This window comes from Falco punctatus, assembly GCF_963210335.1.
Source record: "Falco punctatus genome assembly, chromosome: 8".
In the NCBI taxonomy this organism is placed as follows: Eukaryota; Metazoa; Chordata; class Aves; order Falconiformes; family Falconidae; genus Falco; species Falco punctatus.
The window spans coordinates 26,651,208-26,674,642 of NC_137588.1; the positions used below are offsets into that span (position 1 = coordinate 26,651,208).

Here is a 23,435-nt window from a genome sequence, read left to right on the forward strand (position 1 = left end):
AGCATTTGCTGTTTTTATTTTATTAATATTTTAGTAATGTTACAGTAGCCCTCATAGAGGGAGCTTCCGAATCTTTCCCCAAATGCCAACCAATAGACTTACATGAAACAAGAGATGATCCATACCCAGAAGAGCTTACAATAGACAGAGAGTAGTGTCAGAGGGGAATCCAAATCTTGAGAGGCAGGAAGCATCTTTTCATTGCTCTTCATCTACCTACAGACCAGAAGGGTTTAACATTACTAGTGTTGCATACTGCAGTATGTTGGTTTTTTCCCAAGTAAATGTCTAAACAAAGAAAGAGTAGGGAGGTGGAACTGCCCCAGAAAAGCTCTGGTGAATCATCCAGGAGGTTCAGATGAAGATCACATTAAGACAAGTAACAGAGGAGGAAAGATTTTTACTCCAGGAGTATTAAGCTTGATAACTTTTTTCTTATTTGCTAAGATTTGGGCACAAGAACTGAGTACCAGCCTCTTCCAAAAGGGCATCTGACAGTGACAGACTCTGTGCCAGCCTTTGTCCTATCCTGACAAGCCTCTCTTGAGGATACAAACTGACTGGTTCGTGGAAATAAAACCCTGGATCATCTTTCTCTCAGATGTCTTTGTCACCAGCTGAAACAGCTCATTGAGCCATTGGCACAGTAAGATCAGAATTTGATAAGTACGTTCATAATCTAGCCCTCTTCACCTAGTGCCCCCATGGTGTTCAAAATTCCCAGCACCTTGGATTGTGATCACTGAGTAGTTACTTCACCACTAGCAAGTGAAAGTACACCCAGCCTCATCCAGCAAAAAATCATAGGCAGGGAGGGAAACAGAACCCAAAGGCCTGTCTCCCAAAGGCCTGTCTCCCAGGTCTTTTCTCCACATCTTAAAACGAGCCCCTGCATAGTGCAGTCCCTTTCCATGCTCTCCTAGCTGAAGAGATGTTATTTCTGTTCTGTGGCCCACCCTGCTGCAGAGCACCCATAGCCTGGTAAGATGCCCAAAGGCACCAGTCCAGGTGGACATATCCTGTTAGACCATCACAAACAACAAGAAACTGAGGTAGTACAGTGCAGTGGACATAGCACAGAAAAATGACTGAATCTCTGAGTCTGAGCAAGCTACTTCATCTTTTTATATATTTCTCTTTCTCCCCTCTCACTTTCTCTGCATCTCTTTTATAGCAAATATAATCAATTGAACCCAAACCACAAGAAAACAACTTGTACCTATCTACATTAGAAGCTGGCACTAGTTATTTTTTTTCCCCTCTCAGTTGTTTTAGTAAAGCCATTTACATCACCAACATAGGCCCAGAGACACCTTGATTTGGGCAGGAACTGTGCCTTTGGGTTTATTCTGTTGTGACTTTATTACTACATTGGACACAACAACACATTTTAAGTGGTTCCCTGTCTTCAGCTGTAACTGAATGTTGCATTTAGATGGCCCATTAGGCTCTCTTGGTATGGTAATATGGCTTCTATATTTCAAACACCACTAAACTGTTTTCCGTTCCTGTGGGTGAATCCAAGTCTGTAAATTTTGCTTTGCTGCACAATGTCATTCAACAACCTGAGCAAAACTCCTACAGATCTCAGAAGACCCCTGACAAAATACAGAAGAGAAAATGTTCTGTGTAAACAGCAAATGCAAGTAGTGAGGAGGAGGAGGTGGGGAATGAATGCCGTTCTCATTTAATTGCTTTTAAAGCTTTTTGTCATCTTTTTCTCATTTAACCCCCTGCCCAAGACCAGAATATCATGCATGTAATAGAATCTGTTCCGATTAGAAGGTTTTGTTACAGCTGTAATAAGCTTTCACACAGGGAAAGTCCCCTGAGACCTATATTTCATCTCAACTTTCCCCACCGCATTAAACAGAGAGTTTGATTCTGGAAAACAGAGTTTGAAATTCCTCCTTCTGCACTCAACACGGGCAAATAATGAGAATTGACAATTCCAAGGCTTGATGTGAAACTAGTATGGTTTAGACTGAAACTGCTTGTGTGATAACAGGTTTTGGGAATGTTTCCACTTTCGTCTGTTTATTTATTATTCTTATTAATTATTCTTAGGCTTGTGATTTGGGGGAGAGAGGGTGGGAGGAAGAAAAAGGGAAGACAAAAGGGAGTCAGTAGCTTGGCAGCACACAGCCTAAATCTAAACACCACACACACTCACTATACCCTGGAAAAACCTGGATCTTATACAACAATTTCTGTAACAGCATCACTTGGATAAACCAGCAACTTACTTGGAAGGAATCTTTGGTTTCCTAGAATTCATGTAACTAAGAGATAAAATGACCTTGAGGGATGGCAGCTTGCCTTGTAAAATACATTAACTCTTTCAGAGCAAACCTTGCTGGAGATCCTTTTTTATCCATTCTGTGGCAAATCAGACAGGACAGCAGGGTCTCGTTGCACTAACATCACCAGGTTTCACATCCAGCCTCAGTTCTGAGGATTTAGAACGGAAACTTTAAAAACATTCAGTCAGCATCATCTGTGAGTGCTGATGCACTTAATGCAAACAAATTACTTGACGCATCTTTACTCCTCCCTATTCAAATGGCCTCAGAGCTGATGATTTTGACCTACTTCATTGTCCTTTGAAATGAACAGGCAGCCAGGTTAGCACAAGGTGTCTCCCAAAGTAGTAGTCTCTGGGGTTACTCCCTTGAACTGTTTCTGTTCCCATGGGTCTGAAACAGTGATTTTTCAGAGGAAAATGGGGAATGAGACAGTCAGGCAGCAACCAGTCAAATCTGCTGTGCAACTGCTTCTTCAGAAACGATCGGTCCTGTGAAGACCAGAACTGACCGAGTGTGGACTCTGGGTCATAATGTTATTTGGCTGGATTTCCTGGTGTTTAAAAATAGTGTTTTCCCTGCTGTTAATTTCCCTTCAGAGGGTTTCTCTTCCTTCTGCCCTAGTTGCTTATTTTCACAGCAATAGTAGGAACACAATACTTCTTTTCACCCTCTGTCAATTTTGATCAGCAAACAGATTCAAGGTTATTAGTGGGTGACTGACAGAGAGAGTGAATGGCAATTCCCATTTGCTTGAGAAAGAGCAAGGAAAAAAATTCAAAGTGATCATGGAAGCAGCTCACTGGGGTAATTTCAAGGGGATAGATAGAAGGGGCCACCTGGGACAGAGAAGCAGCAGGAGCTGAGAGCTGGATACTTTTTATTGGTTACTCTACACCCAGATGTTGTGTCTGTAAGGAAGACTGTTTCATACTTTAGCGTATTTCTACAAAGAGGGATTCTGACAGCTTCCACTTTTCTCTCATTTTTAGATGATGCTCTAAGACCGGGTGCTGCAAAACATTTGGAATTAAAGAACTCCATGGAGACCCTTTTCCCAAAGCAGAGGTATCCCAGCTGCGCTGAGACAACCCTGACATCCACCTTTCCTTAAATTTGTCACCCCTTTTGTTCAGAAATGAGGACTTTCCTCCCTTCCTTGTACATAGTCCTGGGTTTCACCCACATTTGGTTGCATTTCACTGCTACTGACCCAGAGGGATGAATACTCCCTCTGCTTCATCAAGAAAAAGAGGCTTAAGCCATCAGAATCTGGCTGCGGAAGAACTCTTGTCTTTTCTATGTATTTGTTAGTTGTCATCACTCTGCAAATGACCATTGAACCAAGCTCCAGCAAGACCTTTGAAATGACAGAAAGGAAGCATCTACCTGTTCAGCCCTTGTCCCCTGCTGAGACTGTAGCTGTTGGTGAACAGTTCCCCAAACTGTTGCAGCTTCATGCATTTCTCTGCAAAGGGAGTGCAATGTTAAAATCAGAGCTGCTGGTGGAAAAGCAGCAAAAAGCTAGATATGTAGGGAAGCGGGGACAGATGTGGCTCTTCCATCAGTCCTTTTGTGTTAGGGATTTGCATGGCTGGGAAATGAAGAGAGAGAGAGAGAGACAGAAGGACTGTATACCCCTTTCCCTGCTCTCCCGGTCCTAGCAGAAAGGAGAAAGAAAGAGGTCTACAAAGCAACAAAGTAGTGATTTAGCCAGGCCAGAAGCTTGAGCAGCAACTCTGCAAGGGCTCATACAAAGACACACACCTTTGGCAGCTGGAACCTGTTTGACTGCCAGAGGGGACATGAGCCAGAAGACCAGGTCACCCAAAAAACCCCAAAAATAAAAAAGCACCCAAAACCAACAACAAAAAGAAAGAAATAGCACACAGTCCTCCTCCAAAGTAACAACAGAATCAGCCCCATGACAGCCCCATAGAAGCTAAAGGAGCCCCACCACAGATGAATTTGCCCTTGTGTAATTAATTCCCCTTTGGAAGAGTTGCCAGCAGGGATCTCAGATTAAAATCTCTGTCTCCTCCAATAGGAAGCTCCTCCAGGAGCTCAGTATCTCCCCTCCCTTCCACACAGCATGAAGCACCAGTCCAAGTCCCAGTGTGAGATTTGAACCTACGGTGACCTTCTGAGCCCTGCAGTGAGGGATGTATTAGCCAATGAGTCATGTTGACTCTGGCTTGAATCTAAATGGGCCTCTTCTCTCATACCAGAGAAACCACGTTCGTACAGCCACAGACGTTGCCTATATCCGATAACCCTTAATGCAAGAGTTGGGTGGTGCTTGTTGCTGTCTTCTTGCCTGGAAGGAAGGGGTGAGAAATGGGGTGGGGATGTCAAAATCCAGTTACCCCAGAAGTTACATCCTCTCTGTAATTTAGGATGCAGATGAAATTGTCATCCAATTTGAACAGTAGAGACTAAACTAGCCCTCTGGTTAATGAAAATTATGACTGCTGTTTCTCTGTGGGTGGCCTTTTCTTTATAGGGAGAGAACAAGTGATTGCTGCTCATGTTACATCTTTTTGAGAGGTCACTTTTTACTTCCTTGTATGCCTATCCTGTAGAGAGTGAACTCACCTTTCAGTTTTTGACATGCTACCATGGAGGTACCTTTGGGCCTTCCAAATTGCCTCCCACTGTGGGCTAGTTAGCAGAATTGGTGGCCGCCCTTGGCTCATTTTCCTCATGCTCCTTATGGAGACACCAGCCACTTGGGATCTCTGCATCCCCTCAGCAGGTATTGGCTGAGCGAAGCTGGAGCAAAGTGTGAGCAGACAATCAGGCAGCCCTTCACAGACATCCTAGAGAGTAGGAGCTTATGACCAAATCAGCTGGAGACATTCCTGAAACATGGCTGGGAGGCAGCAGCTTTCAGATGAGAAGCAAGACCAAGTGAGCCTCCCAGCCATATGAGTGGTTTGTGACTCACCAAGGAAAAGCAGGGATGGCTATCTCCTGGCAGGACACCAACTTGTATAGAAGGGATTTTACCCACTACTGAAAAGCAGCCTACTCTCAGCTGGACAGAGCAGCTGGTCAGCAGGACACTTAATCACACTTCACTTGAGGTGCTCAGGTGGTTGAGAGTTTAATGCAAGATAACACTATGTCTGGGTATGGTGTTCTGTATCCAAGTGTAAGTACAGGCTGATGAACTCCAGTTACTCATGCTGATATTTGCCAGGACACTGACCATTTCAAACAGAGGTTATCCTCTGCCTGATTCCCTCTATCTGCCTGATAACCAGCAGGATATTTGTGCTAGAATATTTTGCTTTTGCCTGCCTGCTTGTCTTTCTTCTGCAGCTGAACAAAGAGAGCATTGTTTTCAGGATATCAAAACTGATTTCACTTTGATGGCTTTAAATTACCTGCTGTATATCAAGGGAAATACATATCAGCCAGACCAACATCTCTTTTTTTAGCTCCTGCATCCACCCACCTCTGGCCCCCCAGAAATATGTCAGCATCTACTCAAAAGCCCTAATGCAATTCTGAACCCTCAGTGATGCTCTCTGTAACTTATTGACGTCCCTAATAGTCTGCAAGGAAATGCAAATTGGCATTGATAGGAAACCTGAGAAAGGAACAGAGAGATTTACTGGTCAGGAAAGCACTAGTTTTTCCTTTCCTTATTCATATTGTGGTTCATAGGGCTGTCATGTAATGCAAATAGCATTCACAGCATTAGCCTGTACTTAAAATAAATGCTTCCTGTGGTTCTTACATATCTCCATTCCATCATATAGCACCTGAAAGAAAAGAAAAGAAAGAAAGAAAAAAAAAAAAAAAAAAAAGGAAGGAAAAAAGTTGTTCATTGCCTCCTGTACTCTGCTGATGCACGTGTTTGTCCTGCAGACATGACTGCATGGGCTGCACAGCTGTAATTCTGGTTTCTGTGTACTGTGCCTTTAAATATGAGTAGGCAGCCTGCCTGTAGGGCTGGGAGGGTGTAAATCTGGAAAGGCATTTAAGAGAAAGGAGAAAGAGGTATCTTTTGCAATGTCATTCCTGTAGGAAAGCACAAGACAGAACAAATTCAATGGGAAACAAGTTCTCCAACCTGAAACCCAGGTTCAGTGCTTATCCAGAGCAAGCAAAATCAGATAAATTTCCCCAGCATGGGCTGTTCTCTGAGGAAACCTCTGCTCCAAGAGCTGGCTCTGCTGAACAGCCAGTTGGATGACCCTACCTAAGGCTGGCTCTTTCTGTGGCCAGCAGCCCCACTGTGCAGCACTGCAACTAACACCATGCACAGTTCCACCTGAGAATGACTACTCACAGCCCAGCTGGTGGGTCTCCAACGCACATTGTAGCCACATTCTCGACATTGACCTGAAGGAAGTGCCAGTCTGGCCAGAGCTGCGCTGCTGCTCCCCCATCACACACACACCCCTTGTGTTTTGCAATTTCTTCATCCCATTGGTGCCAGGGAGTCTCCTGCAGATGTTCTGAGAAAGCAGTCTCTAAGAAGGAGTTAGGTCTACACCACAGGGTGAAGAGGGGTTTGAGAACAGAATTAAGCACCCTATAGCTTATATCTTCATTACACTGCTGGCTGTATCTCAAGCTTAAAACGCCTGTGCTTGGGCTTAGGATGGGGCTAAACCTGGAATAATTCTTGATGGCATGGATCATAGCCTAAGGCATCATCTACAATTCCCATTTGTGCAGACTCATGTGGACAAGAGCTCGGGCCCAATTTAAGGCAACAAGCAAGTTCCTTCCCTGGCAGTCAGCCTATGTCCATGCCCACGCACATGGGCTTGGGCCCATGCAAACATACCACAGTGGTTCCATAGACACTGCTGCGTAGCAGTTACACTCAGCTCCTCTTATGTGATTTCCAAGCTCTCCGTACCCATGCTATTATTTTCCTTTTTCTTTTTCTTTCCAAATGGAGAAGGACTTGCCCAGAATCCAGCAGCAAGCCAACACCAGCACTAGGAGAGCAACCCAGCCCTTCTGACTCCAGTGCCGCAGCCTTTGTCTGTTGGACAGAAGTGTTGGTCATGTTTGAATAACGACATTATCTCTGCTAGACTAGTCAAAGCCCAAAAATGAATCATTTTGTTCCATCGCCCCCTCCATGAGTTTCAATGGATTGCTGCATATGTCCCCAGGTGACTGGAGGAGTTGCCTATAATATGGGGTATTTTTTGTTTCATTTGTTGGGGTTTTAGGTTTGGGTTTTTTTTCTTTTAGATCACGGTTAAAAAAGCCCTCCAAACCATCTACCAGATCCTTTGGGGCAGGAGGTGTACTACAAACATCTTACTGTCACTGTTCTCTGATTTTTTGTTGCATACACACATGGTCATTTTAAAGAATCATTAGCAATAAGGGTAGAGCATACATATCTGATGCAAACTGGTTAGAAATGGACTACTGTGGTGCTGTGCTCTACATAAACCAGGAATGACATCAAGAAACTTCCTGGTCATGTTTGTTATATGAGATCTGGGCATATATGTACAATCAGTGTTCAGACAGAGGTCAGCGAGGGGCAGAAGATGTTAGCTGGTCTTGGTTACCCAAAAAATGGTTTATTAATATGATTTAGGCTCATCCACAGGAGAAAACACAGCCATGCTAGATTATTTAGTTGACTTGGTCAAAGAAGCAGCCACAGTATAAATCTCTCTGCTCCTATCATTTCACACAGAGGGAATCACAGTTCTCTGTTTGTCAACAGACATCTGAAGTCATGAGTCAGAATTCAGCAAACATTTCCAGTTCTCTACAGACGCTTAGTTCACCATTTGGCAGGTTTAGATAACCTGCATGGAGGCAGAGAAATGCCAAAGGATTTTATCCTGTAGTTCAAGGCTCCAGGAGTAGTGGTGCACATTAGCTTTTGGTGTCCCTTACCTATTAATAGGATGTTTCCCATGCACATAGCAGCATTTTATAGCCTGTCCTCTCCAGATGAACTTGTCATGCCATTGAGACAGAAGAAGATAGTGTGTCCCTGCTGTGTTCCTTAGCAGGCTCCTGACCTGCCCATAAACAGGTGAATTCATGTTAGCATCTCTTGCTTCAGGACAACCACCTCAGTCATTGCAGGGGACACAAATACAGGTCTGATTTAGATTATGTTTGTCAATGGTTGTGACTTCACAGAAGTTGCACCACGTTGGCTCCAACAGTTTGAGGGTGAAAGGCTTAGAGATCTTCCTTCTACATTAGAGCTACTAGGTCACACAGGGGACAGAACCGAATCTCTTAATTATATTTTCATAGCTTCACAACTCTGATTTCTATTTGTTTGTGTACATAAACAGAGAACCACACTTGGACTGGTCTCTTGGCAGTGCTGAATACAACATACCCACCTCATGACTTATGGACAGGTGGGGGTTTTTACACTTGTCCTCCATGGCTGGCTGTCATCTATAGGTTCTCCAACATACCTTTCTAGAGGAGTATACACTAGGTGTCTACCTTTGTTTCTCTGCTGAGGAGGCTCAAAAGCCAGCGTATTTCAGAAGTCATAAGATCTCTGTCCAATGCTTTTGCTCATGAATTCCCTCTCTCCATCCAAATTTCCCAACTGCCTTGTTCATTTACTGTATGCCACACTGGAACCCGTTCTGGTTAAACACTAGGCCTGGATCTACCACCCCCTGAAGAGAAAATTTGCAAAGAATTGTTATTTTATACACTGCAAAGACAGAAGATCAACGCCTCTGTAGATGCCTGGAGTCTAGTTTTCTTTGTGCTAAGAGGAAGAAGAAATCATGCTGAAAATTCTGCGCTGTAGGGCACCTGCTCTGGAAGGAATCTCTGCTTATAAAAGTAGTTCCAAAGAATTGCAGCAATGGTTTTTCAGATGCCTGAAAACACATTTGCCAAACTAGAGAGTGATGGATTAAGAAGAGAGAAAAGAGAAAAATGACACATTAGTTTCACTTGTTTTCACAGACAAGGACCTTGTGGATGAAAGAGTTTACCCCCAGGACAAATCCTGGAAAGAGGGAAAGCACCCTGAAAGGAAAAGATATCCTTTTTCCTAGTCCCCTGTCAAATTCATGGAGGCAATCCAAGAATGCAGCACTGTCAGACTTGTCATGACTCTGAAACAGCAGCCCCTTCTTGCATGTCATGAGCTTGGTCCCTCATTTGGGGTTGCACCTCCAGTTGACCTTTATGGGTGACTTTGTGAAGAAAGGAGGTAATGGGTTTTGGAGTGCTTTACTTCAGAAATTAGCAGGCTAAATCCAGTTCATTCCTGGAGGTGCTTAAAGTGGTTAGCATCTGGCGGCTGCTCAGCAAATCACTGGTCTCCAGTCCCCTTCCTTTGAGATGACTGTCCAAGAAACTACCTTTGTTGCTGGCATTAATTCAGATCTTTTCTGCCAGTGCTAGGCCTGGACTGCACAACCTGTTGTGCCAGTAAAAGCTGCCTTCTGTCAGCACAGCCAGTGTCCACAACCAATGCTGAGGCCTGGAAGGGGGTAAAACTTTGTCCTTCTCTTAAGCACCACCCAAAAACCCCTTTCCTGGCTCCATGCCACCAGTGCAGATGGTAGATGCTGTGTTTCCCCTGCCAGTCCAAACAGTGCTGGAGCAAGCCTCCACTAATCACACCGGGTCCCAAATGTTTTCAAGGTCTGATCACATCTTTAAATGTCACTGCGTGGAGCAAATGGAAGCCTAGCTATGAAGCTGTCATCCACACAGCCTGATCCCAGGGCCTGCTATGCATTAGCATGTGCTTCCTCAGCAAGGGAAGCACATAGCATGAGACAGAGGGGAGACTGGGTCCTAAGTAAAATGTTTGCATCATGAACAGACTTCCACAGACCTGGCATGGCCCAGTGTGAGTGCAGAAATAAATGCCTTCAGAGGGACTGGGGCTGATCACATGATGGAGACAGAACTCCAGGCCAGGGCTGTGTAGGTGGAAAGCGGGGACTGCTAACGACCATAGCCTGTCAGCTGGTTGAAGAAAGACAAGCCTTCTCTCTTTAACACTCTTGTTAACCTATTGCCAGAGGCACTCACTGACACTGAAATTCAGGAACTATTTGCAAGCCTTCAGAAACACCTTGTGCAAAATTAATCCCCTGTCAAGTTCACAGAAGGCAATTGTTCTAGCTGCTTGTGGAACCTCAATGTCTTGCTTGTGCTAGAAGCTAAGGAAAAAATATAGTCATGGGATGGTCCTTCATTACTTCATTCCTCCCTCCCAGTGAAAAAATTACAGGTGGACAGGGAAAAAAACAGCATGCCAAAGCTTCTGGTGTGGGGTTCCCAGGTCAGTGGGAAATGCTATAAAGGGAAGAATGGAAACCCACTTCCTGAGATACTGAAAACATGACTAGGCAATGTACAAGAGTGGGTATTTAGGACCAAGCTTTCACTGGGGCAATATGGCTTACATAAAATTTGGGGGTAATATGTCTTAAGACGAGCTTTGGGTTTTATCAGATGTTTTTCCCTTTTAAGGCATGATGTCTAAATAAACTGAAACTTGTTTACCACCAGATGTCCAGGGCCAGCTCTGACACAAAAGGCAAATTAGAACTGAGCTCTGAGGTAGATGTCCACGACTCTGAATTTGGCTGTTAACCCATCTTGAGAGCACCGGTCTTTTCTCTTAAACCTTTTCCACATCCTGATCCAATCCTAAAAGTCCAGGCAGAATATCTTTTAAAAAGAAAACAAAACAATGATACTTCCCTCTGCCCATCCCATTTGGAAGAAGTTTCCTTGTCTTGAACACTCACACCTCAGAGGATGGGAACTTGCGCAGGTACAGTTAGGTCAGCAAAGCCTCTTGCCAGTCTTTTATATTTCCAAGGGGGGTTCAGATGGCAGCAGATAGTCTGTCTATTTTTATCACTTTCCTCCAACTTTGAATGTTCATTAATCTATTTTTTTTATTTATTTATTACTGTTACCCCATTTTGCATCTGTAAGTTGCACACGGAAGCAAAATGTGGAAGCAAAAAGGTGGGTGAAATGTTCTGGTTTCTGGGTGAAGTGCTAATTTGTCTCACCTGTGTCATATTTTCTCTTCTTCCTGGATGTGTCAAAAGCTTCCTCCGACATCTCATCATGGTACCAAGCTTGCTCAAACACATGTATAAGGCTATTCCTTTAGTATGTGTGCATGTATATAACTGAATGCTTAGAAGAGAGGCCACGAAGTGAGCATTTCAAAAGCCCCTGTTTGTCTTGGCATCTTTTTCCTCTCCATTTTTGTTAATTATTCGACGAACTCTTGCTTGTGCCTGATGTCCTTCCAAATGAGAAGAGCTTTCAGCCAACTGCGCACCATTATTCAAACCTTCAGTTATTGCTTTGCAAAAGCCTCTTCAAAGCCCGGCCTGCTGCCCCTGTTTCTGTTTATCAAACAGCTGTGTTGAGGTTGGCTGAGTTTGGTCAAGTTCAAGGAGAAGAGCTGCCAAAATTATGAGAGAGGGAGCAGGGGAGAGTGAAAATGCCTCTCACCTCACAGGGAGTGAGAAAAGAGAAAATGGCAGCCTGTGGTCCCGGGTGCTATAAATAACCAGTTTGGCACTGCTGCACAAGAAACAGCTTGGCTAGCCTCTCTTCTCTTCTCCTTCCCCACTGGGTTTATTATGTATTTAACCCTCTGCAGCATTTATTGAGGGAAGAGGCAGTGTCAGCCAGAAGACCTAAGTAACCCTTTGCACACCATGTAGATTTCCACCATACCAAAAAGGGCAATGGGCCTAGTCTGGGTCAAGGCTTTCAAATGTCTACTCATGCAACAAGCTCTCAAACAGCATCATAGCAAGTGCAAAATTAAGTAGAGGTTGAAAAGTCATGTGCTTCAGTCCCTTCATAGTAATAAACCTACCAAGATAACTGAGAAGGGAGGAGAAAACATCCATTTTCTACTAAAGGAAATGTGTATTGACCAAGATGATGGGCAGGCCTTATTGCAAAAGGTATGAAGGTGTTCCTTCAGGTTGATTGCTGCAGGAATTGTACAAAACCCCTGAGAATCTTTCTCCAGAAGCATGGACATTAGGAAGGGGCAGTAGCTCAGAGATATCCAAGTAGTAGGAATGGGATTAACATTTAGAAGAATGCTGCGAAAGGGCCCAGGAAAACACTTCAAGCTCTCTGGAGGTTTTGGCAAAATAAAAATTGCCTGTTGTAAGATGCTCCAATGTTTTCTCCAGCCTGCAGTGTTTCTTGGTTTTGACAAAATGCACTCACCTCCTCCATAGTGTAAAGAATTTTAAATCAAAAGGGATTAGTGTCAAATCCAACAGTCCCTCTGAGCACAGATCAATGCCTTGTGTTTATTTGCCATTGGCATCAAGCTGGGCCAGGCAGAATGATTAATACCCACCTGAGGCTGAGGGATAAGCCCCTATTACAAAGTCTCTGCACTCCATCCTCCAGTCTCTGCTTCAGCTGTGTGTTGGGGAACAAAGCCACAGAATGTGTGAAAATACAGAGACATGGCTGATTTGCAAAAAGCTTCCTGAGCAGAACACACTATGTAAGAGTCCAGGAGAGAGAAAAAATTCTTTGCAGATCTTTCTAAAAGGCAAATTTTTCAAGGGTACTCTCTGACAAAACTACTTTTCTCCTTTGTTTTTTCAAGAAACCTTTTGTGTAGTTCTCTTCTCCCCTCAGAACAGTTTTCTTCCATCTCTTCAAAGAACTAGACATCGTTTGGATCCTCACTGCAAGGTCCAATGAAGGATTCCAGTAGTGTCTCCATTTCCTGACCTCTCCCCCTCTTGTCAGCACTTTGGAAGGGTCTTCCCCGGGTCCCTTTGCTCGAGGTCTCCCTGACCTTGGCTGCCTTTTAACAAAGTCCTTGGATCATCAGTTGCATACTCTCTTTGTTACTTGATTTGGCCAGCTCTCTTTTTTTCCATCCTCTCTGCTATCCGTGTCGGTCTCCCAGTTAGCACTTTTACCCACTCCATTTGTCTTTATTCAGAGCCCTTTCCAATACCTCTTTCCTAATCTCTCCAAAGTTCCTTTTGCTGTGTTATTCTGTTTTGTGCAGGGTCTAAGCCACCATTGGAAATAATCATCTGCTCAGCTTACACTTGCATTGCTCCTAGAAAAGGCTCTGTGCAGGTGTTCGTATTTATCCTGGATGTGAATCCTTACCAGCAGAGAAAAATGGTCCCTAATTTTAGGCACTGCCTTGGGTTCAAGGTGGAAGAGAGATGTTTCAGGAAATCTTTCAATTAATACCTACGTAAAAACATCTCAGCTTCAAACATTCCTTGCGTATAGCCTTAGATCAGAAATCCCAGCAAAGGTGCTTTCCTTCACTGCCGTCCTTAACAAGAACTTACCGTGCCTAAAAACATAATGGCCAAATTTAAGATCCATGACCCCTGAGTCCCTTCTCTAAAGCTGGTCGTAAACTGAGGTTCACTAAAAAAGTAAAAGAAAGATAGGCTGCAGTGAAGTGTTTGTCTTTGGATGTTCCCTTTCATTCACTGGCAGCACAGGGACTAATGAAATGGCAATCTTGACAAGCCCGCTTCATTGGACTAAGTAGTGGAAAGCAACCAGCCACCAAAAATACTCTCATAACAAATACTGCTCTCCTACATTAATAATATCCAGAGAAGCTTTTCTTTTTGGCATCTTATTTTTGAAGATAAATTTATCTAAAAATATGCCTGGTTGAAAAGAGGTCATATATCTCTACCTGGGAGACTCAAAGCTGACATATCATCTGGTGCAGGAATGAGATATTCATACTAGCTCAGATGCCTGAGAGCAAGAGTGCAAATTACCACACCAAGTTTCTTATAGCCCCTGCAATAATTCTCTCAGTATCTGGTCAGGTTTTCTCAGAAATAGCTTGTTTGCCTTAGATGCAGACATGATGAGTGCTGAATGTTTGGGAATAAAAACTTAGCATTCCAGCATAATATCTAAAGGGCAATCTTTCTTGACTAAGCCATTTTATCTTTAAAATGTTTTCTTATCCCTAGTTTGGCCTAGCTGGAGTGAAGACAACTGCTAAACTCAGTAATTTGGCATTGACATTTTCTGAAGGCGGCCATGCAAGGGGCAGCTCTTGTGCAGTGCCTCACCAGAGCATCCAGTCTTTTCCTTTTGGGATATTCCCTCAGTTTCTGGTTTCATTGGGAGTTTTCAGTAGCAGGCAGACTGCCTTATTTCAGATGTTTGTGGAATTGAACAGCAGAGAGAAAAATGCCAGGGCTCAGACCTTTTGCTTGAGAAACGTGAAACTTCCTTTTGATATATTCCCCCTCAAAACGTGGTATTTATTTAACAGGCTCCCTGACTGACTCTGGAAACCTGCTATTTTGACTCAAGAATTTTTCTCAGTGAATTATATTAGATAAATATAACCAAAGTGTGTGATTATGCTGGGTCGATTAACTCCTGATGTTAAAACAGAACCATTCCTTTGGCTCTGTTCTCACCAGCAATTTGTCACTGGTTTATGTCAAAAAAACCCACCCCTTCCTATGACTGAGTGATGGAAACTTTAAAAAGCCATTAAATTGTGCCCCTGCAGTTAATTGTTCCTGATGTTGCTTCTTGTACCTATTCACAGTCACATTTTTTTCTTCTGCAGACAAGGTGCTCTCTTGCAAGACCTGGAATTAGCACAGCACTGCACTTCCCTCGGTGCTTTTCCTGCAGTGGTAGAACATGTATTACAAATCTTAAATTTAATCCTTTTTACTTCACTGGAAGAGAGAGTCTGAGCTAAATCCTATAACATGCTGACTATCCTCAGCTCCTGCTGTCGGCAGGAGATCCCAGAGGAAGAGTGCATGTGTGGATCATGTCTTTTCTTATATTCCATGAGTTCTAAACTGTGGTATTTAAGCTCTGTTTCAGACATCTTATATCACATTCCTGTCTAGTTTGCTCTTTTGTGAGATTAAAATAGTATTTTTGTCTCTCTTTTCCCTTTTGTTTCCCCAGCATGTCTAGTAAGACAACTTCTCCTGCACAGTGAATGGTTTTGTACTCTGAATACATCCCAGTGCCACAGCGGGATAGCCATCACACAGAGTCTTGGTTATACCAAGTTGCTTGCAAGCACTGATAAGTACCTCTGTTGCCAAAACCCTGTAGAAGTGCCAAATATCACCACACCCAAACTGTTACATTTCATATTTGGAGAAGAGAAATGCATTCATGTGCTTTTACATCTTTTTCCTTTTCAGAAAAAACCCGAACTGTAGAGCTTAGATATTTGCAAGAAGGAAAATTTACTCAGGGCTAGGAAGGCTGGAAAATCCCTTTGATTCAGTATTGCAGCAACCAGAAAATTCCAAAGAATGGTAAAGTGGACTTAATAATCACCTTGGCTCTGTTTATCTCTAATAATTAATTGGCTCTGATCCCTATATTTTTGGCTTGATGATAAAAGTCCACCTAAGCAAAAATTAATTTTATTTAAGGAAGGTTCCTGGAATATAAGCAGGACATGGGTTAGCTGCTGGAGATTTGCCAGGCATGAGGCAACCAACCTGCAGTGCTTGTAGGCATTTTATTCTGCAAAGAAACTGCCTCAAAATATCAGTGAAAAAAATGACAGCAGTAACACAAGATTGTGCCCAAAGCCAAAAGAATTAAATGGACTTTGGTAAACAGGTCTTGCAGAAACCAATTGCTCATCCAGATTCCAAAAACCTTCTCACAGGCTGTGGGGTCTGAGCAGCAGACAGCAACCACCTTCGGGGGGAGGGTTAAGGGTCTTCGCAGACAGTGATACTTTTTGACACTGGCTGACAGAGGCAGAGAAAGGAGACTGTGGCACAAGGGATTGAGAAAGGAATAATACTTTGTCTTAATCCTTTGACTTCAGGTATTTCTATGAGTTAAACCAAGAATATGGTTCCCAGGGATTTTGGGAAATGAATGGTTGTCAAACCAAATACCACCCCCATGACACCCTCCCTCCCTCATTGTAAACAGTCTTTAATCACTTCATATTAGGCTTCACCAATGGGAAATGGTGATTAATACTGTTTACCACTAAGAATCTCTTGTTGCTTTTTTTACCAAGGATTCATTTAGAACCAGGTTGTACTATGGATATAGGGCTACCTTCCTTCGAAATCACAAGTCAGGGAGCCTACTGCCCTCACTTATTGCTTTATGATGGTATTAAGATAAATGAAATGAGAAAGAGGAGGTCTCCTGCTCTCTGCGGCCCTTCCCTGAATAGCTGCACAAGCTCCTTAGAGATTAGTAAGCATTTATGGCCTCATTTGCAGGAACAGTGGTGCAGGGCAGATGCAGCTGTTTCATTTGTTCAGTGCTCACCAGTGAACAGTCTATCTGTTCTGGTGTCTGTTGAAAACATTGACACAAAGTGTTTCTTAAATTCATTGTAAGCTGGGTAACCGGGTCTAAAAGCCACTTCTTCAGTAAAATATTTGAGTTGAAGAATGTAATGGATTAAGGAGATTTTTTTCTTTTCTTTTCCTTTTTTTTTTTCTTTTTTTTTTTTCTGGTGGGATTAAGTCTAGGTTAACCGAGCAATTTAGAGGTTGCGAGTAGAGCCTTGTGAAACATTATGTTGGTGCCCTGAACAAATAGAAGGCAAATTTGCTTAAAGATCCCTTATGGTGCCAGCACTCCTCCAGGCATGCAAACTCTGGTTTCTATGTGTCATATCAGTACTTACGAAACACTCCCAAGCTGGGCCATTTGCTCTGGCTCATTTTTCCGAATCAGTAGGATTCAGGCTGAGCTCATGGAGAGAACCAAACAAATATGTTGTTGGAAACATCGCCACAGACTCAAACTGGTTCCAGTCTGAGGCAGGAATCAGGAGCTCAAGTCTTGATTTTTTCCTAAGCAAATGTGAAGCCCATGGAAATTATCCATCTGCTGGGAAGTCAGTTGCAGTTGTCTGTTCAGTCTCCTGTCTGTGTATCAAGCATGCTGATATGTCTTTAAAGCTTTCAGTGGCCATTAAGACTCATAGGCTCTTACTTTCTGCGTAACACAAACCACAAAATTTCATTGGGAAATCCCCTTTTCAGCTCACAACTTCTGGCTGAGAGTGAATAAATCTCATGATAGCAGCATTTCACCCTCGCAGCAACACATCTTAGTGAAAATGGCTCCTACGATATCACGTGCCACCTCCTCCTTCTCTCTCTGTCTTTTCTTTCTTTTCTTATTTTTTCTTTCTTTGTGTGTGTGCGTGTGTGTGTTGTAAGTGTGGACCAAAAATGGTTATTTCCCCCACACCTTCCATAGCACTTTTCTTGAATGATGCAATCGACCTGAGCCGCAATGGGGAACCAGTGGTGTGCAACTTGATGAAATACACACAAGATCAAAGCTGAGATGGTTCCGAGCCAGAGAGTGGGAATGTGGGTCTGAACTTTCCCAGAGTCTGAAGGAGCTGGTTCAGCCCATTGTGAAAGCCCTGGGTAGGTTCCAGGTACACATTTTCCTAAAATGTGGAGGTATTTAGATCATTATCTCTTATTTGAGCCTATTACAATGAATCAGCTTCTCTGTTCACTACCTTTATAATTAGTTCGATGATTATTTTTTTTAAGAAACTTTTATGGCAGTATGGTATTTGCTTGAATGTGAACAGGAACATCATGTTTAAAGATTAATGATACATAGCACAAGTTGAAAAGGGGTTCATAACCTTACATGGGATCTTACTCCTTTCTCGCAGTTCCAAACAACACAGCAGTGCCTGCCCAGCAGATAACGTTTCTTCCAGCAGCTGCTGTGAGAGAGTGAATTCCTAAGGGGCAGTAAGTGCTGTACTGGCCAAATGCACCTCTGTGAATAACAACCCCTACCCATTTATTAATGCATTATGTAATTAACGTTAAGAATAACAATGTGGGTATTAAATTTTCTTAACACTCTCCAGTGTAAGTTCTTCTTTTCATGGATTTATAGCTTTGTCAAATTTTAATCATTTGGACTGAAACTTTCCATGTTCATGCTCTGCCTCAGGCTGGCTTTTTTTCTGTTTTGGGTTTTTTATTGTTTCTGGTTTGTGTTTCTGTGTGTGTGTGTGTAGGTTTTGTTGGGTTTTCTGTTTTTTTTTTTTTTTTTTTTTTTTTTTTGTAATTAATTTTTTAACAGTCTGACCATTTCTGAAAAAGAGATGGAGGAAAATAGATTACTCTTCTAAACCAGACATTTTTTCCCTAACTGTTTTTTCTTGAACCAGTTTGAAATCTTAAGGCTTTCAGGAGAAAACCTGAAAGGGAATGAACTGAGAAAGAAGGTGCTGTTATGTTGGGGTTAAACCCCTGGACATGGCAATGCACATGAGGTTCTTACACCTGGTAAGAGTTGAATGTGGTCCAGCGACCAAAGTCTTTGCATGCTGTGTCTGAAAAATGCCAGTTCATAAGTTTTTACATGGCAGGCAGATAAGTTGAAATCCTAAACTGAAGGGCATAACTGCAAAAAAACAGCAGTATAAGTGGTCACAACAGTGTTTGTTCTTTGAGCTACAGAAAAGCGCAGTGAGCTACCAGCCTCATGGAAGGTCATGGTTATTAGTCTCAGCTACCCAGTTTTTCAGTTTTCCATTTAAGTCAGCCCTGTATCACTGCCTGAGGAAACAGATAGGGACCATTTATACATCTAAAAAATAAGTTTGTGGAAAGGTTTTACAAGAGATGTATACAGAGCTAAGATCTCTTTTATGACAATCTGCCTTTTAGAAAGATTGCATACTAAAACTAAGTGATTGATTGTGTTGAGTGTACTGGCTTAGGCCACATTTCCTCCCAGAATCAGGAAGAGAAGCCAGGATTTTGAATATCCATGTATTTTTGCTGGCTAGCAGAGACAGAAATGTATCGCATCTCCCTTTAACCATCTGTTCTTGTACAGTAACAACATACTACCTCTGCCAGTTGCTCCTTCAGTTCAGATAGCAACGTGCATTCAAAGGTAGTGGGCTCTGACTGGTGCGTGAGGCTTATGCCCCCTCTTCTTCCCCTCTCCCTCACTAGCATGCACCTAACCAGAGTAATTACAGATCCAAGTCTACTGCAGAGTTCACTGTAGCTCGTTGAGTCTGCCAGCCATTATGGAAGAGGAGTCTGAATGTGCTCCCACATCCGTCCTGGATTAGTTCCTCAGCACTTTATCCATGGGCTTCTCTCTTTCAAGCTACTGGTTACCCACAGCCACTGCCTGAAAACCATGAGGAAGCCACTCCCAGTGCAGGCTTGTTCCCTTCAGTGTGTTTTCTCGTAGGAAGACATGAAAGGCGAGGAGGAAGGAGATAATCCATACTACTTCAAGAGCACTTTTGTTAAGATGCTTATTTTAGAAACATCTTCCCTTGAACATCCTAAATTCTTCAAATCTTACTCTCTGCTGAAGCAAATGTTTAGACTAGCTGAAGTCAATAGCACTATGAGAGTTTGAAGACTGGGGCTAGGAAGGATGACACTTGATTCTTTCCATGCTTTTCTGTCACACTTCGCAGTCAGTGGAGCTGGCAACCTCATGACCTTCTGTAGATCTCCAGTGACAAATGACTGGGCAGCTCTGGAGATATGGCTGAACATTCAAGGTGTTTGCTTTCCCCATGAACTTCAGGACCTCTCTTTGTTTCTGCCTGAATCAAGGCCTCTTACCAGCCAGGATGCTGTAGTCTCTGACTGGTAGGTTCTACTCTCCAAATTCTGCTGTGAGCAAAACAGGTGCAGTTTTTTGGTTTGGTCTTTTTTTTGGTGTGTGTCCGTCCATGTCCCGCCTCCCCCCCCCCCCCCCCCCCCCCCAAATTGATTACTCCAATTATTCACTTTATTATATGAAACCTAAGGAAAAGATGAAGTGCACTAATTCCTGGCCACCTGCCAGTTGCAGCTCAATCATTAGAAATTACAAATTGATGCTGGTTGTTTTGTACTGTTCCATGGGAAGATTTATGTCTTTATGTAGCCAGTGCTGATGGAATAAATTAAACTGGGCATGAAAAAGGAATAAAGATTTACTCAGCATTTCAAAGCCTGGCTTCATTGCCTTATGAAAGAGTGTGGCAAATATTTTGTAGACATGCAAATATATCACATATCGCTAACAAAGAAAGCCTGGGTAACTTGCCATTAAAGCTGTGACATTTCACCCCATGCCCTCTTATTCCCAGAAAAGTCCTCTAAGCTGCTGGGAAAAAAAACATTGCCTTCTCCCAGTGCAGGAAAAAAGCTTACTGGGTTTCACAGTGACCATCAGATTTTAGAAAAGGACCTGAAATGAGACCCAGCCTCAATCCCATCCTTCTTTCAAGCTGAACTGTTGCCCCTGCCAGAGAGACTGCCTCCTTAAAAAAGAACTGAAAAGGACAAATTGGCTTTGAATTGCTCCACATTTTGTTTTTCCGGGAGAAATGTGTTTGGTTGAAATATAAACTGGAAGTTTTCAGGTCCTTAGGGCCATTACTACTGAAGCACAATAGACTGCAGAAGTACAGAGACTTTAGAAGAGGAGTGTGCAAGAAACACATCGTGTTGGAAAACTCTGCCGTGCCTCTCTGTGCAGACTCTCTGGCAGACAGTCACCTGGACCGCACAGTGCTTACGCCATGCAGGGCTTTTCAGTAAACATATTGGCACTCTGATATTATTTTAGTTCTCATTTTGAACAAGGGACTGCCCAAGGAAAGAGACTAGACTTAAACAGATCATCTTTCCTCCAAGCTTGCCGCCAGCAGGAACTGAAGTTGGTTTTCATTCGTGTCCTTTTGGCAAGTCAGCTCTGTGACTTAGCCTAGATTATGTGTTCAGAGCTACGTACAAGGATTTGGGCCATTCTGCTTGCACTGCTTGGGTTGCATTGGTCACCTTTGCCTAGGCCTTCCTCAAGAAGAAAAAAGGACATTGATTCTGCAAAACTGTCAACATTCCAAAAAAAATGGTCAGACAGTTCAGGGAAAGGAAGGAGTTAATACCCACGTCTTGCCCAAAATATAAACCAGGTAAGGGTATAGGAGGGTTTTTTCTGTATTTTACATTAATGGTCTATTTGGAAGCCTTGGTCTCATGTAAGACTTGACCTGAAGCATACTGCCTCATGCAAGAACTTTGCTATTTGAGACTTCTTGTTGCAAATGCATTTCTTTGTCAATGACTGCTCATGGCTCGGAGGGGTGTACTCTACTCTGAATTAAAAGCTGACCGGACAGCCAAGCCCAATGAGTGGTAGTAAATGGAATTACATCCCTCTGGTGGCCGGTCACAAGTGGTGTTCCCCAGGGCTCAGTATTAGGGCTGGTCCTGTTTAATATCTTTATCAATAATCTGGATTAAGAGATTGGGTGCACTCTCATTAAGTTTGCAGGTAACACCAAGTTGGGAGAGAACGTTGATCTGCTGGAGGGTAGGAAGGCCCTGCAGCAGGATCTGGACAGGCTGGACCCATGTGATGGGGCCACTTGTATGAGGTTTAACAAGAAGTGCCGGATCCTGCACTTGGGTCACAGCAACCCCAGATAACTCTACAGACTTGGGGAGGAGCGGCTGGAAAGCTGGCCCATGGAAAAGGACCTGGGGATGCTGGTCGACAGCCAGCTGAATGTGAGCCAGCAGTGTGCCCAGGTGGCCGAGAAGGCCAATAGCATCCTGATTTGTGTCCAAAATGGTGTGGCCAGCAGGACTAGGGAAATGATTGTCCCTCTGAACTCAGCACTGGTGAGGCCGCACCTTGAATACCATGTTCAGTTTGGAGACCCTTGCTTAATGAGGGATGTAGAGGTGCTGCAACGTGTCCAGAGAAGGGCAATGAAGCTGGTGAAGAGTCTGGAGCACAAGTCTTATGAGGAGCAGCTGAGGGAACTGGGGTTGTTTAGTCTGGAGGAGAGGAGACTCAAGGTGGGGACCTTATCACTCTCTACAACTACCTGAAGGAGGCTGTAGGCAGGTGTATGTCAATCTCTTCTCCCAGATGACAACTGACAGGACAAGAGGAAACTGCCTCAAGTTGAGTCAGGGGAGGTTTAGGTTGGATATTAGGAAAAACTTTGTCACCAAAAGGGTGGTCAAGCATTGGAACAGGCTATCCAGGGTGGTGGTGGAGTTACCATCCCTGGAGGTGTTTAAAAAACATGTAGATGGGTGCTTAGGGACATGGTTTAGTGATGGACTTGGCAGTCCTGTGTTAACGGTTGGACTTGATGATCTCAAAGATCTTTTCCAACCTAAATTATTCTATGATTCATAGCAGGTTGTTTCTTGGATGACTTATATTTCATTTTTTGCTTTCAAATGTGCATATTGTGTGAGTCCAGCTATGAAGTCATTCAAATAAATAGTCCTTTTCCGTTGTCTGTTCATGGACGATTTGTTGCTGGGATTTATCCATTCTGATTGGGCAGTTTGGCCACATGGTTCATTTTAAATTCACTCTTTATAAGTGTTCTCTCTAAATGCACTTGTTTCCAGCCTGAAATGGGTTTCATCCTTTCAGCATATAAAAGAATGCCAAAACTTGTGGGATTGGATAAGCACAGGACTGAACACAAAGTCATTTGCTGGAACGTTTAATGAGGAGCAAACAGAAAGGGAGTGAGTCAAAGTGAAATTGCTGATTAATACAAAAGTGTATGCACAAAAATCCATGTGTATGACTCATCCAAGAGAGAGAGGCCCCAGATAAATCAGACTTGCTCACTGTAAAGTGAAAATTTGGAGAACTTTCCTGGAAAATAATCTTACAGTCATCTTTCTCCTGATCCATCTAGAGCAATCGGACTCCCACCATCTGCTGAGGCTTTGTGGGAAATGTTGGAAACTCGCCTTCCATACACTACTTAATTTTACAGCCTTCCTGCTTATATAGCTACTCCTTAAGTGCATCGAAAGAATGTGGTGTGGAGAGTGCTTAAATACCAGGACCTGCCAATGCCCAGATCGTCCATTCAGTGTCCTTGCTGAATAAATAATAAGAACAAGGCAATATGAGACAGTCTTTAGTCCCACTGGACAACAAGGATTTCACACACTGTTGAAGACCTCAAGAACACTAGAGACAGCAGCAGATGCTACAGCATGGAGGCACTAGAAACAGTTGGCTTACAGTACTGAAAAGAATTTGTCATTTGCCAACTTGCCCATGAATAATAAAAGATAAATGTACTGGGAGATAGAGATGTAGATACTA

The 23,435-nt window shown here is 43.2% G+C and overlaps 1 long non-coding RNA gene across 1 annotated transcript in view; it reads left to right on the top strand.

Moving 5' to 3' along the window:
• LOC308068541 overlaps nt 1-23,435 on the top strand; it is a 38,126-nt gene continuing 14,691 nt past the window's right edge. The window contains exon 1 of the long non-coding RNA XR_013930002.1: nt 1-23,435. This exon is cut by the window's right edge and continues 4,898 nt beyond it. This is a non-coding gene — a long non-coding RNA (uncharacterized lncRNA).